The sequence below is a fragment of the Scyliorhinus canicula genome, chromosome 12, assembly GCF_902713615.1.
Source record: "Scyliorhinus canicula chromosome 12, sScyCan1.1, whole genome shotgun sequence".
NCBI lineage: Eukaryota > Metazoa > Chordata > Chondrichthyes > Carcharhiniformes > Scyliorhinidae > Scyliorhinus > Scyliorhinus canicula.
The window spans coordinates 150,730,723-150,741,825 of record NC_052157.1 but is presented as its reverse complement, the minus strand read 5'-3'; positions in this window follow the sequence as shown (position 1 = coordinate 150,741,825).

Sequence of the window (11,103 nt, the reverse complement as noted above, 5' to 3'; positions counted from 1 at the left end):
AGGTGCTTTGTTTTCGAACCCCGCTGGTGCCGGGGTGTCTGGTTTCCCATACACTGTTGCAATCACTTCCCTATTTGTGTCCATTGTCCCTGGGATCGTTCCATTACCATGTTAACTATCCTGGAGATTGCCTCATTAGTATGCGGAATGTTCGTTTCGGTGCTGTCTGCTCTCTTAGCAGACAGAATACACATTGGCTTGGTGCAGCCTGCTTGTGCTGCAAACATTGTCCATTTTACCCTGCAAGCTTTGCGTTCCTCCATTTTGTATTGAGGGAATGGCCAACTTCGGTGGCTACAAGGTTATTGACCCAAAAAGTTGGATGGGATTGTCTGGCCGTTCATGCTTGCGGGATCTTACCGTTCCGCTGATGGTGCACCCTGCATCGTGTGGGGTGTGTACAATGGGAAACCCCATTGACAACGGCAGGATCAGAACATCCACTGCCAGCCACTGGCAAAGCCAACATCCGTCACTGCTAACATTCTGCGGAGGGGGAAGCAAATCCTGCCCGTCAACTTTGCTTACCTCTTGTTACGACTGGCCCCCCTTTCTTTATTCCTTAAAAAAAATTTTTTAAGTACCCAATTGATTTTCTTTTCCAATTAAGGGCCAATTTAGCCTGGCCAATCTACCTACCTGCATATCTTTGAATCCCTTTCTTTATTCAACCCCTTCTGTTTGTCCCATGTTGCTCGTTATGCTCTCCTTAATTTGCTCTGTATTAATTCTGTTTGCTCAAGAGTCGCCGGGTACCTTTCTGATACCGCCACAAGGTTCAAAACTGAATACTGATCAAAGACTCGATACACCAGTTAGTAAGTTTGAAATCAATGCACATTTCTTTACACACACAGTCAATTACTACTCATGCACAAACTCTACTCACTAAACTACAACTACTACTAAAAGCCTATACTTAGCTTTGGGGGCCCACTCAGTCAGAGGAACAATGGCCGTTGTCCGATTCTGATACTGCTGGCTTCGAACTGGTATAGAATAGTAGCTAGGAGCGCCTATCTCGTAGCGTGTGTTGACTTTAGACTTACTTGGCTGGTGCTTGGCGGGTCTCTCGCTTGAGAGCCAAGGCCAGGATGAAGGTGAAGAAGAAGAGAGTGATCTGTCTTGGGGACTCCTCTTTATACCCCAAAGGGGCTTCGCGCTCTTTTGGGCGGTTCCTGAACTTGGCCCCAATTAATTGGACCATATCCTAATCGTTTGTATTGATTTCTCCAATAAAGGGGTCGTTGCTTGATCACTAGGCGGGTCCTAGGTGACCGTTGGCCTGCCTTTGTTTTAGTCTCCACTGGCGCCGGGGGGAGGGGGGGGGGGGGGGGGGGGGGGGGGGGGGGGGTGTCGGCTCTGGTGCCGATTGCTTAAATGTTTCTCTTTTGTCTCTGGAGATAGCTCATTACTATGCTAATGGATTGTAGTATCGGTTTTGTCTGGGAGCTGCAAACTCCAATCCAGTTTAACCAGATGTTCTTGAGTTACGAAAGAGTGAGTTTAACAACTACTAAATAGAAGGAAATGATAAAACATATGCATACACATTCATTCAGATTAGAAATGCGAATTGAGTCAAAAGTAAGTTCTAAAGTTGTATATGTAACAGCCTTTGACTTATGAGGAGAAGTTGATTGACCATTACAGCTGTTCTGATCCCTGATTCTAGTAGTGCTGACTTCAGCAGGCAAATAGTCAATTCCAAGGTTGCAGCATTCTGTGGTTTGACTGAGAAACTTCCCTGTATTCCTTTTGGCTTTGGGCTTTGATGACGTGGATTACTGCCCCAATCAGAGAGATAGAGATACCTGCAAAAGTACAGGCTTTTTACTTCTGTGTCACGCACACTCTGACACTCCCAGCATTGGTTCACACACACGCGCACATGTGTCTGCTTTTCAGCTGGCTTTTAACCTAGTCTTTTCAAATTCCAGGAATGACGGGTGGGATTCTCCGAGCCCCGCGCCGGGCTGGAGAATTGCCGCAACTGAGCCACGCTGCCCCGACGCCGGCATGCGATTCTCCGAGGAGCGGAGAACCGATCCCATTTGCACCAGCGCGTTTGGCGCGGCGCTGGTCGCGGGCTGCTGTCCGTGGCCGGGCTGCCGATTCTCCGGCCTTGATGGGCCGAGCGGCCGCATGGAAACGACAGAGTCCTGCCGGCGCCGTCCACACCTGCTCGCAGCCGGCGGGAACTCTGCGCGCAGGATCGGGGGGGCGGCCTGTGGGGGGCTCCTTCACCGGGGGGGTGGGGGGTGGGGGGGGTGGGCTCCAATGGGGTCTGGCCCTCAATCGGGGCCCACCGATTGGTGGGCCGACCTCTCCAGCCCCGGCCCTATTTTGTTACATGGCCGGCCACTGAAACCCCCGCGTCATGTTGCGTCGGGACCGGTGCTTTGGGGAAGTCCCCCGCGCATACGCATGTTGGTGTGGTGCGACTGCGCATACACGTGTTGGGGCGGCGCCACTGCACATGCGCGGGTTGGGGCGGCGCCACTGCACATGCGCGGGTTGTCGCGGCGTCCAGTTGGCGCCGGGAAGGGAGGCTGGAGCGGCGTGAACTGCTCCAGCGCCGTGCTGGATCAGTAGAATCGGTAGTGCGCACGCCCATTTCGCACCGTTGTGAAACGCGACGGCATTCACGATGGCGTGGACACTCTGCCTCCATCTCGGAGAATCCCGCCCGGGAAATCCACAAATCTGTCTGGGCCATGCTCACAGGACATTTCTTGCTGAGATGATATTTATCTCCTATTGTCTCCCATTGTCTCCACCAGAGATGGTAATTAATTCATGCATGCTTAAAAGGATCCATTGCCTTTCTCAGTGTATTACCCACCAGCAATTCAGACAGTGACTGGCTTTACATCTTCAGCCATTTTTGGCTTGTATGTCCATTTTTTGAATAAATTACAGGTCTTATTCAAAGATCAATATTTCTGGAAATGATTTGGTGTTTTTTCTCCATTACCATGACACTCTCCACAAATGTTACCGTGCTTTTCTCTGTAAAGATGCAATGATCTCCAGCTCAACCACAGCCTGAATGTTACCCTCACTGTGCTCTAGCCATGGCTCAATCCACAGTTCTGAGCCAGAGGTTTAGGGTTCCAGTCTCACTCAAGGACGTCAGCACAAAGTCTTAAGGAGCCAATGTGGAAATTTATACCTCGAGAAAGGTGTCAGTTCATAGGGAGCTAGATTCCGGGTGAGTCAGAAGGTTAAATTTGATGATCTAATCTAGGCTGACATTTCAATGGCTGTAATTTTCTGGTCGTTCATGCCGGCGGGACTTTCCGATCCGGCCGCAGCAAACCCCGGCAAACAACAGGACCAGAAGATCCTGCTGCCTGCCAATGGTGGGCTGCCTCCGCAAAACACGCCAACGGGAGTGGGAGAGGTGGAAAATCCAGCCCACCGTGACACTAGTAATGGGGTGCTGCCATTTGAGACTCTGTATGTCCTTCAACTGGATGAAAGGGATCCCAAGGCACTGTGTCAACAGAGAGCAGTGGAGTTATACCTGCAGTTATACCTGGAGTCATAATTATCCCTCGGTCTTCACAAAAAGCATATTATTTGATCACCATTACAATGCTGTTTGTGGGAGTTTGTTGTTCCACATTTCCTACATTATAACAATGATTGCAGCCCAAAAGTATTTAATTGGTTGTAAAACGATTTTGACATCCTGAGACCAGAAAGGTGCTTTGGGAATATAAGTTGTTCCTTCACTGAGGCAAAACATTCCATGCTCCAGCAATGCTCATCGTGGAAATAGTTCTCCCAAACCTTCACTTGCTGCTTGCGGTCATTTTCCCTTTAAGGGCAACACAACAGAGTATGGGTCGCTTGGCCTGTGCGACCAATCAGGACTCAGAGTGTGGGATCCCCCCATTGTGAGAGGCTAGTTACCGCCATGAGGCTACTTACCGCCATGAGGCTACTGTACAATTCTTAATAATAAATCAGTTTTGCGCTTATTAGTAAAGTCTGTGAAAGTGCATATTTACACTGCCTGAGTGTTAATTTTAAACTGATGACATCCTGCCAGTGAATACCAAACACAGACTCGCCTTATTTGCTCTCAAGCCACTTGCAATTTGAAAATCAATGTTCAATCTCCTCTTAGCTTTCTCTCATCCAGTGGAAATAGTTCCTGTACCTCATCAGATGAAAGGCCAATGACCTGAAATATTAGCATTGCACTTTCTCCTTATTTCTTTCAGTCCTTCATATCAAATCAAATTTAAAATATTCACCATTGTGTTGACATTGCTTTCCAATCTCAACCTTCCCGATATTTGCAAACCACCCTTCCCCATAGTCTCTCCTAACTCTTTGTGCACCTCTCCTTTTGCGGCCTTTGTCTCAAGTTCTGAAATTGCTCCCTGACCCATCCGCCTCATTCTTCCTCACAACTTTTCTCTTTGACCAAGGCGCATAGTCACCCCGTGCAATACCTCCTTCTTCCAATTGTCATCCATTTTTTTCATCATGCCCCTTTGCAATCACAGCTGTAAAATGATACAGGGCAAAAGGAAACCATTCGGCCCTTCTTTTCTTTATCTTAGGCAGCTCCTCAGGATTGGGGACGACTCTGCTCTGCGGAGTCCTGCAATGGGTGATAAATCCAACGAGTAGATTGCCACAAGGTGCTGCTTGAAGTTTCGGGCAGGTGAGTTGTTTGGAGGTTTGTGCGCTCTCTCTAACACCTCAACTTCATTGCTACATGTTCCCGACAAAGTCCATCAACGTTTTTGGTGCCTTCTTGATTGAACTTTTCCATTTTTGTTGATCATAGGCCACGTACTCCCATGAGTCAGCAGTTATGTGTGACCTCTTCAGAGGGGCAGCACGGTGGCGTAGTGGGTTAGCACTGCTGCCTCACGGCACCGAGATCCCAGGATTGATTCTGGGTCACTGTCCGTGTGGAGTTTGAACATTCTCCCAGTGTTAGAACATAGAACATAGAACAGTACAGCACAGAACAGGCTTTTTGGCCCTCGATGTTGTGCCGAGCATTGTCCGAAACCAAGATCAAGCTATCTCACTCCCTGTCATTCTGGTGTGCTCCATGTGCCTATCCAATAACCGCTTGAAATTGCGTGGGTCTCACCCCCACAACCCAAAGATGTGCAGGGTAGATGGATTGGCCACACTAAATGGCCCCTTAATTGGAAAAAAATGAATTGAGTACTCTAAATTATTTTTTTTAAAATCCCCAAAATACCAGTTTCCATTATTTGGGGGTCCGTGTAGTCCATAATTGGACATCACTTCACAAATTGAATTATTCGCACCTCATCAGTAATGTCCTAGGTGCTGGTTTAGCACAGTGGGCGACAGAGCTGGCGTTGAAAGCAGACCAAGCAGGCCAGCAGCACGGTTCAATTCCCGTACCAGCCTCCCCGAACAGGCGCCGGAATGTGGTGACTAGGGGCTTTTCACAGTAACTTCATTTGAAGCCTACTTGTGACAATAAGCAATTTTCATTTCATTTAATTTCAAAGCAGAATCGCGGAGGTGAAGTAGCCTCCTTTTATCCCTGGCAGGTAGGCTTCAAACAATCAAAATGAATGTGCTGCCCAGATTTCTTTTTTTGTTTCTACGTATCCCCATTTTCGTTGGCCAAATCGTTCTTTTATTATGGTCAACAAATTGATTTCTACTTTTATCGGGGAGGGTAAGTGTCCAGAGAGGCCGGGCATCAGGAGGCTTGGCTCTCCCCAATCTTCTGTTTTATTACTGGCCTGCTGTTATAACCTGCCTGATTACTTCTGGCTGGGGACTAATGGCAATCCCAAGTTAGGTAGAGAGGAGTGAGCAGTGGTGGAGTACTGCTGGTGTGTGTGCGTGTGTGCGTGCATGCGTGTGTATTTATATCTAATTGTAAGTAAAATTATTTCTTTTGATTCTCCAAACTCGTGCTGGATTCCTCGTGGCCCTCACAAAAGCTGCCAACATACAAAAAATCCTGCACTGGCTTTGTGATTCTGGCTTGAATTGGAGCAAAATGGAGGCTTGTTCATGCAGCGCCACCTCCTCCCTTCACGCTATAATTACTGCATCGCTGCCTTTCTCCCCTGCAGGTTGTTCCTTTAGTCCTGTGGTGATTTCCTCCCTCAGGATTTGGAAACAGTTTCGGCAGCATTTCTTTTTTTTTTAAATATAAATTTAGAGTACCCAATTCACTTTTTCTAATTAAGTGGCAATTTAGCGTGGCCAATCCACTTACCCTGCACATCTTTGGGTGGTGGGGGCGAAACCCACGCAAACACGGGGGGAATGTGCAAACTCCATACGGATGGTGACCCAGAGCCGGGATCGAACCTGGGACCTCGGCGCCGTGCGACTGCAGTGTTACCACTGCTCCACCGTGCTGCCCTTTTGGCAGCATTTCAACCTTCTCTCCCTGTCTTCTTCAGCCCCAATTTATGGTGATCACCTCTTCTTGCCTTCTGGCTTGGACCCATCATTCAAGTCTTGGGGGGGGGGGGGGGGGGTGTGCAAGGGGACCTGTGCATTTCGGGGATCCATTCGTAGAGGGGAGATTCCCCTCCAGTTTTGAGAAGCTGGCCGACAACTTTCAGTTGCCCAGTTCTAGCCTCTTTCGTTATTTTCAAATTTGTGATTTTTCCCACATGTTTTCTCCTTCTTTTCCTTTGGTCCTATCCCCCGCCTTCACAAGGAAGGTTTTGTCCTTGGCGCAGCCGGACAAGGGGTCTATTTCAGATCCATATGGCCTAAACCTTTCATCGACTCTTGCCCCTTTGGAGGCAGGAAGGAAAAGATGGGAACGGGAACTGGGTGCAGCACTTATTGATGAGGCTTGGAGAGAAGCCCTCTACAGGGTGAACTCCACTTCCACCTGCACCCGATTGAATCTAATTCAGTTTAAAATTATTGCACAGAACGCTTTGGACCAAGCCGAGAAAGGGTGCTATGTCTTTTCGTCCGACGTCACTTTGTCCAACGTCACTTCGTCCATGTCTTTTGGTCCTACGTCTTTTTGTCCGCACGTCTTTTGGTCCTACGTCTTTTTGTCCGCATGTCTTTTGGTCCTACGTCTTTTTGTCCGATGTTTTTTTTGTCCAACGACTTTTTTGTCCAATTGTAAATAAACTCCGTAGAAAACAAGGTATAATATCTTCAATGATAGATTCACAGAACTAATGATTTATTATGAGAATTGTATTGATAAAATACAACTAAAATACAGTGGAAAAATGTATTTATAAAAAAAGTTATTTAAGAAAAGTAATAAGATTTAACTATCTAAAAGTTAACTTATTGCTAAAAATTACTAAAAGTGATAAGATATCACTTAAAATTGATGCAAATTATATGCCACATTCCTCAAAAAACTATTTTTTCTTGTTGAACCATATTCAGTGACCAATCTTTTGAGGCGTTCAGTTATTTTTTAATATCGCGTACATGAATTTGACGGATCTCCCCGAAGAATTTGAGTCTTTTTGCCTTTAACCAACCCTTCCTCTTCCTTCAGAGTTTTGATTAATCTCCAAATATTCAAATGTGCTCCACCCGCCGAACGCTTTATCGCAGAATGAAACCCCTCGGCAGCATTATTTGTTCTCGGTAGATCTTGAAGAATACGCTGATTAACATTCCATACAGCTGTCGGGAATGTAGGTGGTTCTCTCCTTCGTCTAGCACCACGTCCTCTCGCAATGCCTATGTAAGTCAAGTCGAAGTAAATGATGAATTCAGCAGGTATTTCTTCATCGTCTATTAAATCTTCATAAGCCTCTTCGACATCTTCGACGGGGAGGAAGGCTAATACTGAGAAACATCGAATTTTAAGACAGAATTCAGAGTCTGTATTGTATTTTTCTTTGAGGCCTAAATCTGTAATTTTTTGAAACACTGATTGGCTGAAATGAAACAAACATGCCACGACAGATGAATTAAGGAATGATGCATTAAATGCCTTGTGAACTGCCATGATATCAAGCGGATCTGCATTAGGTTGCATAATTTTCAATTGCTCAAAAAACAATTCGTATGTCTGCTTTGTTTTATTCGGCATTAATGCAAAGACCCGTGGAAAACTGCTACCTTTAACTTGTACATGAATGCAAAACAGTTGAAACCACTGTTCTGGCACAATCTTGAAGGTTCCATCACATGACCAATGACGATATGATGCTATATCCTGAAGAGCACTTTCTGATGCAAATACTAGTAAGCGCTGTTGATCCTCGACGCCCGAATCGTATCTCAGAAACTGTTCGCCATTATCAAGTTTACAATATTCGTCAGGTATTTCAAAACCATATCTAGCTGCTGGATTAGCGGGAAATCCAGAATTTTTTTGTCGCCACCTTTGAATAGTCCTTGAAACGACGGGCAACCTAGGAAGTTGAGAGCAAGTATTTTTTGTTAGTTGCGTAAACTTGGCCGCTAGTATGCTACGCGAACTTGCTGCTATGTTTTCCACTGCTTCATGCTTTATTTCTGCAACTGCTTTTCTAGCATTTAACGAATCTACATCAGCTGGATGAAGGTGCTCACTAGAAAAATAAATAATTTTCGGCTCATTGTTTTCCGTTACCGTGTGAATCCGCACTGAACACAGCCTTCTTTTCTCACATCTCCAGTATTCTTTTCCTAGTTCTGTACTGCTTGAATGAAAATCGTAGATGTAATTACTTTCATCAACTACTTTTCTTTTGTTCTTGGTCGACACAATGAACTTTGCTATTTCGGGATGGGCAAATTCAGAAAGTTTACATTTAATTTTAGCAATTTCAAAGAGAGAGAATGAGTACTCTACTTTATCATGAGGTTTTGACGATACAATAACAACTGAATGGAAAGAGAACGGTAATAACTATCCTTTAACGAGGCTCGTTAAAGGAAAGAGAATGGTAATAACAATCCTTTAACGAGGCTCGTTATAGTTTTGCGCATTATACACAAAGATATTGTGCAAGATATTATACCTTGTTTTCTAAGGAGTTTATTTACAATTGGACAAAAAGACGTAGGACCAAAAGACGTGGACGAAGTGACGTTGGACGAAGTGACGCCGGACGAAAAGTCGCGTCACGCCGAGAAAGATGTGGAAGACAAGTGTGATCGATGCTCGCTTGCGCCAGCCTAACCACACTCACATGTTTTGGTCTTTCCCCAAACTTGTTAGCTTCTGGGTTTCCTTTTTAATACTATATTGGAGATTCTTCGGATGGCCCTAGAACCATGTCCATTGGGTCTCAGACACACCAGCATTCCACTCTGGGGTAGGGGCGGATGTTCTTATCTTTGCCTCATTGGTGGCCAGGAGGCGCATAGCTGGTGGTCTCCTACACCGCCAAGAGCACCCGCGTGGTTGGGCGATTTGATGTCATTTCTACGCTTGGAGAAAATTAAGTATGGCACCAAGGGGTTGGTGGGGAATTTCTACCTGAACTGGCAACCTTTTTTCTAATTTTTTAAAGGATCTGGACACCGTCAGGTGTGAGGGGGTTTGGTTTGTGGGCTGGTTAATCTGTTACAATTCTAAGGAAAGATGAGTACACAACATTTTGGCTTTGTATTTCTTTATTTTTTTTATAAATTTAGAGTACCCAATTCATTTTTCTCCAATTAAGGGGCAATTTAGCCTGGCCAATCCACCTACCCTGCACATCTTTTGGGTTGTGTAGGGTGAAACCCATGCAGACACGGGGAGAATGTGCAAACTCCACACAAACAGTGACCCAGGGCCGGGATCGAACCTGGGACCTCGGCGCCATGAGGCAGCAGTGCTAACCCACTGTGCCACCGTCGCTGCCCTTGACTTTGTATTTCTACATCTTTGCTGTTTGATTGTTGAAAATATAGCTCATGTTTGTCCTTGAAACCTAATCAATATCTTTATTTAAAAAAAGACTGGAGTCAAGCAGGGATGTATCATCACCGTCACACTTTTCTCCACCTTCATCACCCCATCCTTCACCTTGTCAAGACAAGTTTCCCAGTGGAGAGGATATTGTCTACAGGATGGACAGAAAACTTCCCAACCTGGATCACTAGTTTTGTGTCGCGTATATTCTTTTGTATTTAGTGATTAAACACCTGTGGAAACAGTAAGAACTCAAATCTCTCTTTCATTAAACAACATATTTATTTTGGTAGAAGAAATATTATTTTAAAAATAAATTTAGAGTACCCAACTATTTATTTTTCCAATTACAGGGCAATTTTGAGTGGCCAATCCAACCTAACCTGCACATCTCTTTGGGTTGTGGGGATGAGACCCACGCAGACACAGGGAGAATGTGAAAACTCCACACAGACAGTGACCTGGGGCTGGGATCGAACCCGGGTCCTCAATGCCGTAGGCAGCAGTGATAACCACTGCGCCACCGTGCTTCCCTAGGTAGAAGAAATATGAAACACTACAAACACTACATTGGCGCACTAACGCGTAGTCCCTCAAAGACTGGAAACCCAAAAGCATCTACATCTCCCGCAATCTTAAACTCTACTGAGGCCCCTCCACTTCATAAACAAGTCAAAAATCTTTTGGTCAAATTTAGCCAGTGACTACCACAACGTACAGCCGAAGTGATCTGAACTTACGAATGGTCCAGCAAAGAAAACTATTTTGCGCCAACTGGCATTTACTTTCAGCACCTCAGCTCCAGGTAAGCTGTTCCCTGAGTTTGGCTGCCTCTCTTTCTTGCTGTTGCTGCTTCAAAACCTCGGGCTGGATTCTCCGCCGGCGGGCTGCTCCATTTTGCTGGCAGCCTGGGGGTTTCCCGACAGCGTGGGGCTGGCCTACACCGGAAAACCCCATTGACCAGCTGACGCAATGGAGCATCCCGCCGGCAGGGTGAAACAGAAATGTGGCGCGGCAGGGCGGTGAATTCAGCCTCTCATCAGTGATTATCCTGCTTCCTGGCTCACAGCACCCTGACCACTAAATGTATCAATCGCAAAGAACACCCTATTCCCTTTTCTTTCCTGCTCCTTACTTTCTCTTAGCTCCTGTCCCAACATAGTTTACAAAAATATGCGTCAGTTTGATTTTAATGGTGCAAAAAAACATATTTGTTTTACCAGCATCATACCATTTTGTGACATAGT